General features: G+C 45.6%; 1 protein-coding gene across 5 annotated transcripts in view; it reads left to right on the top strand.

The window, feature by feature from the left end:
* The window catches only part of ATP8B4 (ATPase phospholipid transporting 8B4 (putative)), a 500578-nt gene that overhangs the window by 54437 nt on the left and 432875 nt on the right, over window positions 1-13266 (top strand). The window lies entirely within an intron of this gene.

The following is a 13266-nucleotide window of genomic DNA, read 5'->3' as shown; positions in this document are numbered from 1 at the left end:
TCCTTCAGGGCTGAAAGCCCATTCTACCAGAGCCGTGGAGGCGTCCTGGGCATTGCGGCACCAGGCTACGGCTCAGCAGGTGTGTCAGGCGGCTACCTGGTCGAGTCTGCACACTTTCACGAAACACTATCAGGTGCATACCTACGCTTTGGCAGATGCCAGCCTAGGTAGGCGAGTCCTTCAGGCGGCGGTTGCCCACCTGTAGGAAGGGGCCGTTTTACGGCTCTTTTACCGAGGTATTCTTTTACCCACCCAGGGACTGCTTTTGGACGTCCCAATTGTCTGGGTCTCCCAATGGAGCGACAAAGAAGAAGGGAATTTTGTTTACTTACCGTAAATTCCTTTTCTTCTAGCTCCTATTGGGAAACCCAGCACCCGCCCCTGTTCCCTTCGGGCTGTTGTTCTTTTGTGTACACATGTTGTTCATGTTGAATTGTTCTTGGTTCATGGTTTTCAGTTCTCCGAACATCCTTCGGATTGAATTTACCTTAGACCAATTTATAAGTTTCCTCCTTCCTGCTTTTGCACCAAAACTGAGGAGCCCGTGATGCACGGGGGGGTGTATAGGCAGAGGGGAGGGGTTTACACTTTTAAGTGTAATACTTTGTGTGGCCTCCGGAGGCAGAAGCTATACACCCAATTGTCTGGGTCTCCCAATAGGAGCTAGAAGAAAAGGAATTTACTGTAAGTAAACAAAATTCCCTTCTTTTTTTGGTGTGAAACATTAATAGTTTATAAGCTATCAATTCTTGATTGAGTGAAGTCCATTCTCCCGAAAGTTCATCCATCAGCAAAATGTAGGTGCAACTGTAATTGTTTGCAATTGAGTGACTCCTCTGTGTATTTGGCTGTGCCCAAGACTGCGGCTAAGCATCATAAAATAAAATACCCTTCAAGTAAGGGTACAGTTCCACCAGCGCATATCTTCCGATGTGAGAGCATCGGAAGCGATATACTCAGTGTCGGGCTGGCTCAGGTGAGAGCTTCGGAGGTCAATGCAGGTAACTGCAGCCAGGCCTTGTATTACTGGCGGTTTCTCCGGTAGCCAGTCCGACACTGGAAATACTAATGACCCTTTGCTGCGAGCGTCAGCCGAGGTTCATGCGACGGTAATTTGCTCTTGCGATCGCATCACAGGTGCAGAGAAGAGGGAGGGAACACTTTCCCCCCATCTCCTCCGCTGCCTGTCTCTGTGTACATTGCACTTCAGTCGAATGACGTGCGAGTGCATTGCGATGTTTCATGCGCTTTCATAGACTTGTATGGGGGTGCGTGAGCCGAGACTCAGTGCAAAACGCAGCATGCTGCGATTCATTCCGTATGCCGCTATGGCATGAGAAATCAATCGCAGATGGACACTGCCCCATAGTTTTGCACTAGAGTGAGATGTTTTATCGGATTGCACTCGTCCGTGTAAAACGCAAGTGGAACCGTACCCTAAGTGGCGCAAGCTACTTGTTCTACCATTTAGTGTGTATTGTAGACCACTCTTGACCATGCTTGTTTTATTAAATATTCATATTCTTTATCAAATAATTCCAGCGCATCTTTCATTATTACTGTGTCTTATCGTTACACTATTATTCCTTTTTGATATGTGTGAATGAATTGACAACAGTGTTACATCTTTCTTCTTTCCAAAGGGTTCTAACACTGTCAGGACTATTATATATTTAGGAAAAATTACAGAGGTCCAGCACAAAGCAGAATTCTTAAAAAAAAAAAAAAACAAAAAAAAAAAACAAAGATACTAAGGTTTTATGTCAAGAATGCAAAAGTTTACCAACGTGACAGGTCCTTGTTGAAAAGGTTTTAGGCTCTGTTCACACTAGAAAAATGATTTTTCTCGAGAAATTTCTTGAGTCTGAAAGATTAGCCCACTTACGATAAAAAAACGCACCGAATACCGCTTGTGTTTTTACTGCAGTTTTCTGCATTTTTTTTATGCGTTTTTGGTGCGCTTGGTCCCTGCGTTTTTTTACCATTATCTATGGCAAAAATGCAGGTACCTGCAGAAAAGAAGTGACATACTTTTTCACAAGAAATTCTGGAGAAAGAATGTTCTTGAGAAAAAAACGCACAGCTATTTTTTTTTTTCCATAGGTTTTGCTGAATGTCTGCAGAAAGGTTACAACCATTTTCTCAAGAAATTTCTGCAGCAAAGACGCAGGTAAAAACACAGTGTGTGAACAAGGCCTTATAATGAAATCATACCTCTTTGATTACATCTTTTGACTTATTCTTCATATTTCTGGGATAAACCTGATCATTTTCATGTTTCACAGTTAGGCATCAGTGCAGAGTATTTGTGCTGAGTGGCAATGCCACAGAGGCCAACTGTAATGGAAAGCGCAGAATCCAGGTTGCACACGAGTCACTTCCCAAAGATGTCACTGCAAATCACTTGCGACTGCGCAACGTTCCTGCAACGTGGCAATTTAATTACAGGAAAATCTCAGCTCTAAAATAGTCATCTGACTGTAAATCGCACAGATGTTTTTGGTCGTGCGACTTGTGTGAGAATTAGGGGTACTTTACATGCTGCGACATCGCTAGCGATTGATTGCGATGTCGAGCGCGATAGCACCCGCCCTTGTCATTCCAGCGATATGTGGTGATCGCTGCCGTAGCGAACATTATCGCTACGGCAGCGTCACACGCACATACCTTGTCTGCGACGTCGCTGTGACCGCCGAACAATCCCTCCCTCAAGGGGGAGGTGCGTTCGGCGTCATATCGACATCACTGCGGCGTCACTAAGCGGCCGGCCAATAGAAGCAGAGGGGCGGAAATAAGCGGGATGTAACATCCCGCCCACCTCCTTCCTTCCGCATTGCCGGTGGACGCAGGTACGGTGAGTTTCCTCGTTCCTGCGGTATCACACATAGCGATGTGTGATGCCGAAGGAACGAGGAACAACATCGCTATGTACGAGACAATGATTTTTGGTGTTTGGACGACCTCTCTAAAACCAACGATTTTTGTCTCTTTTGCGATCGTTTAAGGTCGCTCGTACGTGTTACACGCTGCAATGCCGCTAACGACGCCGGATGTGCGTCACAAACACCGGGACCCCGACGATAAATCGTTAGCGATATCGCAGCGTGTAAAGTACCCCTTACTGTTGCACAATACGTGTCATAGTGTAACCCCCGCTTTAAGCAGTGAAAAAACTATGTGGCTATCGATTTTCTTACAGAACATTGATTGAATTGAATGGGGGAGTTTGATCTATGAATTAGATCCAAAATCGACTTTTCCCTCTTTTTAGCAGACACTTGATTTACAAAAAAACTGAACTGCCTCTTAGGGGGGCTTTACACGTTGCGACATCGCTTCCGAAATATCGTCGGGGTCACGTCGTTAGTGACGCACATCCGGCGCCGGTAGTGACATCGCAACGTGTAATTCCTAGGTGCGACGATAAACGATCGCAAAAGCGTCGAAAATCGTTGCTCTGTGTAGCGTCGTTCATTTCCAAAATGTCGGGTCGACCGCAGGTATGATGTGGTTTGTCGTTCCTGCAGCTCCACACATCACTATGTGTAAACCCGCAGGAGCGACAAACATCACCTTACCTGCGTCCCGACGGCAATGCAGAAGGGAGAAGGTGGGCGGGATGTTATGTCCCGCTCATCTCCGCCCCTCCGCTTCTATTGGCCGGCCGATTGGTGACGTCGCTGTGACGCCGAACACACCTCACCCTTGGAAGAGGGATTGTTCGGCGGTCACAGCAACATCCCCGAGCAGGTATGTGTGTGTGAAGCTGCCGTAGCGATAATGTTCGCTACAGCAGCAATCACAAGATATCGCATGATAGAGAGACCAGCTGAAGCACTTTGTAAGTGTGAAACGACCGTCGTCGGACGTGTTTAGCTCTCCCTCCCCACCCACCTGCCCTGCACATGTAACCTCCAGATCCGAATAAATACGTTTTCACACAGCATATATCTGGTGAGTGACATTCTCTTTCACAATTGGATATCATATCGTCTTTTTTCATGTGCACCCCAGAGCTGTTCTGATTCATACTGTTACATGGACTTGACATTATTTGTTTATAATGCGGAGTGGTGCCCGGCTTTCTCTCTTTATACAATCAAGATATCGCATGTGCGACGGGGGTGGGTACTATCGCGCTCGGCATCGCTAGCCGATGCTAGCGATGTCGCAACATGTAAAGTACCCCTAAGACTCTAATTTAACAGATTTTCAGAGAGTCTCCGGCAGATGTTACAGCTGAGACCCGGTGCCCTGTGCGTCCGCCAGTTTAATCCCCTAAATGCTGCGATCAATCAAGATTGTAGCATTCAGGAGGTAGGGAGAGGAATCATTTACCTCTGTGGCAATAGGGTCCATGTAATGCGATCACAGAGACCTGATCGCTGCCATGACAACCCTGGGTTGTCGCCATGACGATGCCGGGTTACTGAGCTACAGATCACCTCATAGACCATGCTGGATGTTGTGTGAGTCGAAATAATGAGTGCTGCGAGTGCAGCAGTGACAGATATAATCCTCTGCAGTGATTGATCAATGCAGTGGATTATATCAGACTCAGGAAAAAACACAGAATTGACATGCTGCAAGGAAAAAATCTGCAACATGTGCACAGCAATTCAGGCTTCTCATAGACTTTGATGGGATGCGTTTTTCCTTGCAGTATTGATTATAAGCAAGAAAAAAAACGCAGCGTGGCCACGCGATTTAATGCTGTTTTTTTTATACAAGTTCAAATTTGTTGCGTTTTTGATACCTTTTTCAGTGCAGATTTGTCACAAAGCCTGATGCCTGCAAAGTGAATGAGAATTCTGAAGTGTAGTGCACACGTGGAGTATTTTCTCCTTTCAGATTTTGTGCAGATTTAAATCTGGAGCCTGTCAATTATTTGATGGTATGTGCACACGTTTTAGGATTTCTGCATCTCTTGATAAGAAAAACACAGTGGGAAAAAAAACCCGCTGTTTTTTTTTTGTTTTTTTTTTTTTGTTTATGCGATTTCGGTTCATATTTTTTCCATTCATGAGAATGGCTAAAATCTGCAGCAAAAACGCTGAAAGAATTGACTTGCTGCATCTCAGAGTATTGTAAAAATTAGGAGCACTTTGCACACTACGACATCGCTGCGATGTCGGTGGGGTCAAATCGAAAGTGACGCACATCCGGCGTCGCAGTCGATATCGTAGTGTGTAAATCCTTTTTGATACGATTTTCGAGCGCAAAAAGGTCCAAATCGTATCATCGGTGTAGCGTTGGTCATTTACATAATTTAGGAAGGACCGATGTTACGATGTTGTTCTTCGTTCCTGCGGCAGCACACATCGCTGTGTGTGAAGCAGCAGGAGTGAGGAACATCAGCGTACCTGCGTCCTGCGGCTCACGCTGGCTATGCGGAAGGACGGAGGTGGGCGGGATGTTTACGTCCCGCTCATCTCCGCCCCTCCTCTTCTATTGGCGGCCTGCCATGTGACGTCGCTATGACGCCGCACGACCCGCCCCCTTAATAATTAGGCGGGTCGCAGGGCAGGTGAGTGCATGTGAAGCAGCCGTAGCGATAATGTTCGCTACGGCAGCTATCACTAGATATCGCACATGCGACGGGGGCGGGGCCTATCGCGCTCGGCATCGCAAGCATCGGCTTGCGATGTCGTAGTGTGCAAAGTGCCCCTTACTTGGGTTATTCCTAGCATATGTAAAGTCTTGCACAAATGTAAGTTATTTGCCCCTTCTCAGAGATTGTTGAGAAATAAAACGATCCACAATCCAACTTCATGGATGTTGAAACGCATGTTAAATTAGCAAATTAGTTAAAAATTAGTTTGAGCATTACGAACTACAGCAATTGGAGATGCATACAGAAAAAGCGGGGAGAACGGCCACATGCAGCAGGCTTGGGCAATGCTGTCATGTTGCAGGTCCCAGGTGGAAATGCTAATTGCCAAAAAGGGAATATTTCACTATTGGGATTTTAGGTTTTCAGAAGATATATTGTAAATTATAACATAAAGGTTCAATTTACAAACTGTGCCATTACAGGGAAGGGCACAGAGACCATATTTGATAGCAAACCTAGAAAATGGGTGGGTACATTTTAACATCTTTTCCGGTCTCATTCAGGCATCCATTTTTCAAAAATAGAACAACCCCTTAGGGCTGGGGTGGGGTATTTGTTTTCTTCTGCCAAGGGCCATTTGGATATTTCTACCATCATTTGGTGGTGGCACAAAATTATCAACTTTAAAATTTCCTTGCTCTGTTTGGTCAAACCATTAGGTAACTCACCCCTAATGTGATGGCTGCAGCTGCTTCTCTTTAGTGCGACTGTGATTTTACGTGATATTGATCATGTGTCGTCTCACAACTCCTTTTCCATGTTTGTGTCGTCTGGAGCGTAGTCAACTCCTTGTGATAAGTTTTGTATAGCATATGCATCGCATAGGAAATACTCACACTGCTATATATACATTACATAGGAGATGCTGGGGGCACATATATCACTAGAGATGTTGGGTGCCTACACATCACAGGAGTAGCTGGGGCCATATACATCACAGGAGACGCTGGGGGTTTGAGCATATACATCAAAAGAGATGCCGGAGGTATATACATCATATGAGATGCCGAGAGCATGTACATCATAGGAGACGCTGGGGGCATGTACAGCACTAAGGAGGGCTTTGAACATATACACCACTGAGCAGGGATAGGGGCATATGCATCACTAGCAAGGGCTGAGATCACACACTGCCCTGGGGAGGGCTGAGGTCACACACTGCCCTGGGGAGGGCTGAGGTCACACACTGCCCTGGGGAGGGCTGAGGTCACACATAGCCCTGGGGTCGATGAGCTGCCATTGCTCCCTTCACCAGTGGGATGGAAGCAAATTGCGTGCTAAATCCGCTCACAAAGTACGTACTCACGCTGACACTGGCCAGGAGACGCTGAGGGTATTGACATCACTAGGGAGGAATGGGCCATATACACAACTGAGGAGGGCTGGGGGAATGTACAGCACTGGGGTAAAGGGTAAAGTACAGCACTGGGAAGAGCTGAGGGCTGGGTGCATATACAGTACTGGGAGGGCTGGGGGCATATACAGTACTGGGGAGGGCTTTGGGCATATACAGTACTTGGGAGGGTTGGGGTAATATACTGTACTTGGGAGGGCTGTAGTCATATACAGTACTTGGGAGGGCTGTGGTCATATACAGCACTGAGGAGGGCTGGGCTCATATACAGCACTGGGGAGGGCTGGGGTCATATACTGCACTGGGGAGAGCTGAGGGCTGGGTGCATATACAGTACTGGGAGGGCTGGGTGCATATACAGTACTGGAAGGGCTGGGTTTACATACAGTACTTGGGAGGGTTGGGGTAATATACAGCACTAGGGAGGGCTGGGATCATATACAGCACTGGGGAGGGCTGGGGTCATATACTGCACTGAGGAGGCCTGGTGTCATATACTGCACTGGGGAGAGCTGAGGGCTGGGTGCATATACAGTACAGGGAGGGCTGGGGGTATACAGTACTGGGCAGGGCTGTGGGCATATACAGTACTTGGGAGGGTTGGGGTAATATACAGTACTTGGGAGGGCTGTGGGCATATACAGCACAGGGGAGGGCTGGGGACATATACTGCACTGGGGAGGACTGAGTCATATACATCACTGGGGAAGGCTGGTGGCATATACAGCACTGTAAAGGGCTGAGGGCATATACAGCACCTGGGAGAGCTGGGGGCATATACATCACTGGGGAGGGCTGGGAGCACATACAGCACTGGGTCGGTGAGCTGCCACTGTTCTCTTAGTCTGTGGGACGGGACGCATAGTGTGCTAAATCCACCCACAAAATAAATTCTCATGCTGGAACTGCCCAGCGCTATGATGTAATCACTCAATGTTTACGCACACAGTGTTCATTAGTGAACACTGTGTGCACATGTTTGTAGTAAGAGTCAGGGTTGAAACGACTGGCATAAGGCCTCTGTCGTCAAGAGCAGTGCTGTCCACAGGAATCTGCCATGGGCCACAGAAAATGTAAATGCAGGCCGCCTGCGGCCTACAGGCCAGAGGATCCCCACGCATGCCTTAGGTTGTGTGCAAACAGAAAGTATTTGGTGCACTGCACCATTTCTGCATCTATTGCCAGGAAAAACACAACAGGAAAAACGTGCGATTTTACTGCATTTTTTGCCACTTGTTTTCGGTGCAGATTTTTCCATACATTAGTATGAGTGAAATGCTAAGGCCTCTTTCACACGTACGTGTCTCCGGTACGTGTTTGGCAGTTTTCTGACGTACCGGAGACACGTACTCACGTAGACCTATGGATTCCTATGGTTTTGGACACACGTAAGTATTTTGGCACGGAACGTGTGTCTGTTCCGTACTTACGTGTGTCTGTGTGCTCCACACGCCGACATGTCCGTTTTATCTCCGGCATCACGGGTGTCACACGGAACGCAAACGTGTCACACGTAATGCACACGGACCATATTCACTTCACTGCGGCCAGAAGCAGCAGCAGCAGCGGGGAGTCGGCAGGACCGGAGACCGAAGACCGAAGATCAGCACCACGGACAGCGACGCCAGGGACAGGTGAGCAGAAAGTTCCCGTTCTCCGTGTGTTATCACGGATAACACACGGAGAACACATGTGTGCCATAAACACGGCTCACGGAGAGCAAAACGCACCTTTGACACGTCCGTGGAAAACGTGCGTGGTTTTCCACGGGCGTGTGAAAGAGGCCTTAGGCTGTGTGCACACGTTGCGTTTTTATTGCTTTTTGTGAGTGCAGATTTGTGTGTATGTCTACACATTGTATATTATTATTAATAATATTTAATATTATAGCGCCAAGTATTCCATGGCTCTTTACAAGTGATAATACCACACACACACACACACACCGGCCCACCTATACATACATGTGTGTATATACACACACACACACACACACACACACACACACACACACACACACACACACACACACACACACACACACACACACACACACACACACACTGGAGACTGGCTAGGCCACTCCAGGACCTTCATATGCTTCTTATGATGCCACTCCTTTGTTGCCCTGGCTGTGTGTTTGGGATCATTATCCTGCTGAAAGACCCAGCCATGTTTCATCTTCTATGCCCTTGCTGATGGAAGGAGATTTGCACTCAAAACCTCACGATACATCGGAAAATTCATTCTTTCATATACACGGATCACTTGTCCTGGTCCCTTTGCAGAGAAATAGCCCCAAAGCATGATGTCGCCACCACCCATGCTTCACCGTAGGTATAGTGTTCTTTGGATGCAACTTAGCATTCTGTCTCCTCCAAACACGACAAATTGTGTTTCTACCAAACAGTTCTACTTTGGTTTCATCAGACCATATGACATTCTCCCAATACTCTTCTGGATAATGCAAATGCTCTCTAGCAAACTTCAGACGGGCCCTGTACTGGCTTAAGAAGAAGAACACGTCTGGCACTGCAGGATCTGAGTCCCTGGTGGTGTAGTGTGTTACTAATGGTAGCCTTTGTTACGGTGGTCCCAGCTCTATGCAGGTCATTCACTAGGTCCCCCCGTGTGATTCTGGGATTTTTGCTCACCGTTCTAGTGATCATTTTGAGCTGACTGGGTGAGATCTTGCGTGGAGCCCCAGATCGAGGGAGATTATCAGTTGTCTTGTATGTCTTCCATTTTCTTATTATTGCTCCCACAGTTGATTTCATCACACCAAGCTGCTTGCCTATTGCAGATTCAGTCTTCCCAGCCAGGTGTATGGCTACAATTTTGTTTCTGGTGTCCTTCGACAGCCCTTTGGTCTTCACCATGGTGGAGTTTGGAGTGTGACTGTTTGAGGTTGTGGACAGGTGTCTTTTATACTGGTAACAAGTTCAAAAAGGTGCCATTAGTACAGGTAATGAGTGGAGGACAGAGGAGCCTCTTAAAGAAGTTACATGTCTGTGAGAACCAGAAATCTTGCATGTTTTTAGATGACTAAATACTTATTTTTCATCATAATTTGCAAAAACAAATCTTGAAATCAGACAAGGTGATTTTCTGGATTTGTTTTCTCATTTTATCTGTCATAGTTGTGGTCTATGACATCATTACAGGCCTCGCTCATCTTTTTAAGTGGGAGAACTTGCACAATTGGTGGCTGACTAAATACTTTTTTCCCCACTGTGCGTGTATGTGTGTGTGTGTGTGTGTATGTCCGGGATTGGCATCTGCACCGTCGCAGCTACAGCCACAAACGTTTGCACACTCACACGTCTGGACCCCGAGAGCGTCATAGGCTATGTTTTGAGGGGAAATTTTAACCCCGCGCTTTACAGTTATTCACCAAAAAACCTGCCTCCAATAAAGCGAATGGAGCTGGGAGCCACAGTGCAGCCAGAACTTCAGAAGAATGCGCAGCCACGCCCTTATATGGAATGTTGGCGTGTCACAATGCAGCCAGGGAAAGAGACAGGCAGGGAAAGAGACAGACAGGGAAAGAGACAGACAGACAGGGAAAGAGACAGACAGACAGGGAAAGAGACAGACAGACAGGGAAAGAGACAGACAGACAGGGAAAGAGACAGAGATATATACAGAGGGGGAGACATATTATAATTACATTGCGCCAAAGAGTATATACCGTACAGTTGCTAAGGTGGGGCCCTGACATGGGATACTCACCACACTCGGGGATATGAACACACACCCAAAATGCGCCACACACTACCACGTGGTTGAACACATATACCACCCTCAGCACACATCTCACCACACATACACCAACCTCGCCACATAATCGCCCTAAAACACACACAAGTCTGGTATTATCCTTCAAAAATAAAAATCTGATTAATAATTAGCCAAAGTACAAGAACAACAAATGTACCACATAGGAAATACGGCAGCTGTCAGTCACATGACCTGTCTATTATGTGTATGTGTGAGCTAATATATACTGTCAGGGGGGAGGGCTCTCTGTTGCCTGGAGATTTATCAGGCTGCCAATAGCAACCAATCACAGCTTAGCTTCTATTTTGCTACAGTTAATTAATCTGAGCTCTGATTGGTTAATATAGGCAACAATTTAATAATTACATTTCTATCTATTTGTTTTGTGGTTTTTGTGTGCAGAATACATTATTGTTAATACATTCTATTTTTAACAGCGGTTATTAACCCGGGTAGTACAGTTAGTGTATATATATATATATATATATATATATATATATATATATATATATATATATATATATATATAAGGTCATTCTGTAGTCCTATGTAATTATATCCCAACATGAGTAAACTTGCTGAATTTTAAGCTTATTTCATAAATTGAATTTATGCCGGCACCGGGAATCTTGTTAAAGTTGAAGGTCGCATGGATTCAACTCAGTATCAGCAGATTCTTGACAATATTGTGCAAGAATCAGTGACGAAGTTGAAGTTACGCAGGGGATGGATATTCTGGAATGGCCATCCCAGTCCCCAGACCTGAATATCATTGAAAATCTGTGGGATGATTTGAAGCGTGCTGTCCATTCTCGGCGACCATCACACTTAACTGAACTGGAATTGTTTTGTAAACCGGAATGGTCAAATATACCTTCATCCAGGATCCAGGAACTCATTAAAAGCTACAGGAAGCGACTAGAGGCTGTTATTTTTGCAAAAGGAGGATCTACAAAATATTAATGTCACTTTTATGGTGCCCATACTTTTGCATCGGGTCAAATTTTGTTTAAATGCGGATTGCACATTTTCTGTTAGTACAATAAACCTCATTTCAATCCAAAAATATTACTCAGTCCATCAGTTATTAGATATATGAAACTGAAATAGCTGTTACAAAAACCCAAATTGTTATAAAGAAAAAAGGTTAACATTAATAGGGGTGCCCAAACTTTTTCATATGACTGTAAATGAGGTAAATTAAAAAAAACACTGATCAACATTAGAGAACACCTTCAGATACCTGCAAGTTATTGGTGTTACATCTGGCACCTGGTGCCAATTTCCTTAATTATTGGACAAACACTATTTGACTGGCAGCCTAACTTTCCAGTTTGCACTGACTTTGTAAAAATGGTGTGCTGTTCCAAAGTGACTGAAACCCTCTGGCCTAGGTTGTCCAGATGAAGGCCAAAGGGGTGACCCTATTAGCCATAGCAAGAAAAGTTGGTAAATCTAAAGGGTACTTTACATGCTGCGACATCGCTAGCGATCTCGTTAGTGATGTGAAATTCTAGATCGCAAGTGCGATCTTTCGAGATCGCACAGGCATAAAATGACATATGTGCGATCTCAAAAGATCTCACTTGCGATCTAGAATTTCACATCCCTAACGAGATCACTAGCGATGTCGCAGCATGTAAAGTACCCTTAAGTCTGTGATTTCTAGAATATTGCATCTTTACAACATCACAAACCTTTTAGTAGGGATCCAGCAAAAAAGAGATAAGCCTTGACGCTAGCTGCTGGGCTCACATAAAACTGGCCTTTTTATGCTCTAAGTGTCTCCATTTTTAAATTTATTTCCTTAGCAGTAATGCATGTACAAAACCCTGTTTTTAATGTTTGCATACCTTAGTGTCTCAGAGTGCAGCTGTTTATTTGTAAGAGTATGTTTCATGTTCAGTATGCACCTGTTCACATTTGTCTGTTAGGAAGTGCCGTCAGTCATATTAAGAATATGCATTTTCTATTTTAATGTAATTGTATTGTCCATTCCCTTTATAACTAGTACTAATACAGTGGAACCTTGGTTAACGAGAACAATCCGTTCTGGGAGTGTGCTTGTTAACTAAGTTACTCGTTCAGCAAAGCAAGATTTCCCATAGGAAATAATTATAATGCAGACAATTCGTTCCACAACTTGTTAATGTACCAATCCTGGTCCCCTATTGTGCCATGCCACACACGTACAAACACGTATAAACACGCACGCGCACATATTATATTCACCTTACCTTCCGTTCCATCGCCGGCCTACTGGATCTTGCAGCTCGCCGTTACAGGATGTGTATCGGTAACCATCGCGACGAGGGAGGAATTTCCGCTGCCAGAGCACTGACGTCAAAGGCACGAGCCGCTTGCCTCTGATTGGCCAGCGCGCTGCCTTTGAGTAGTGGCTGACAGCGGAAGTTCCTCCCTCGTCGTGATGGTTGGCGATACACATCCTGTACCGGCGAACTACAAGTACCATGAGGCCGGCGATGGAACGGAAGGTACACATATTATGCTCACCTTA

Source organism: Anomaloglossus baeobatrachus, chromosome 4 (assembly GCF_048569485.1).
Source record: "Anomaloglossus baeobatrachus isolate aAnoBae1 chromosome 4, aAnoBae1.hap1, whole genome shotgun sequence".
In the NCBI taxonomy this organism is placed as follows: domain Eukaryota; kingdom Metazoa; phylum Chordata; class Amphibia; order Anura; family Aromobatidae; genus Anomaloglossus; species Anomaloglossus baeobatrachus.
The sequence above is the reverse complement of the archived record's forward strand: the minus strand, read 5'-3'. Positions and strand labels throughout refer to the sequence as shown.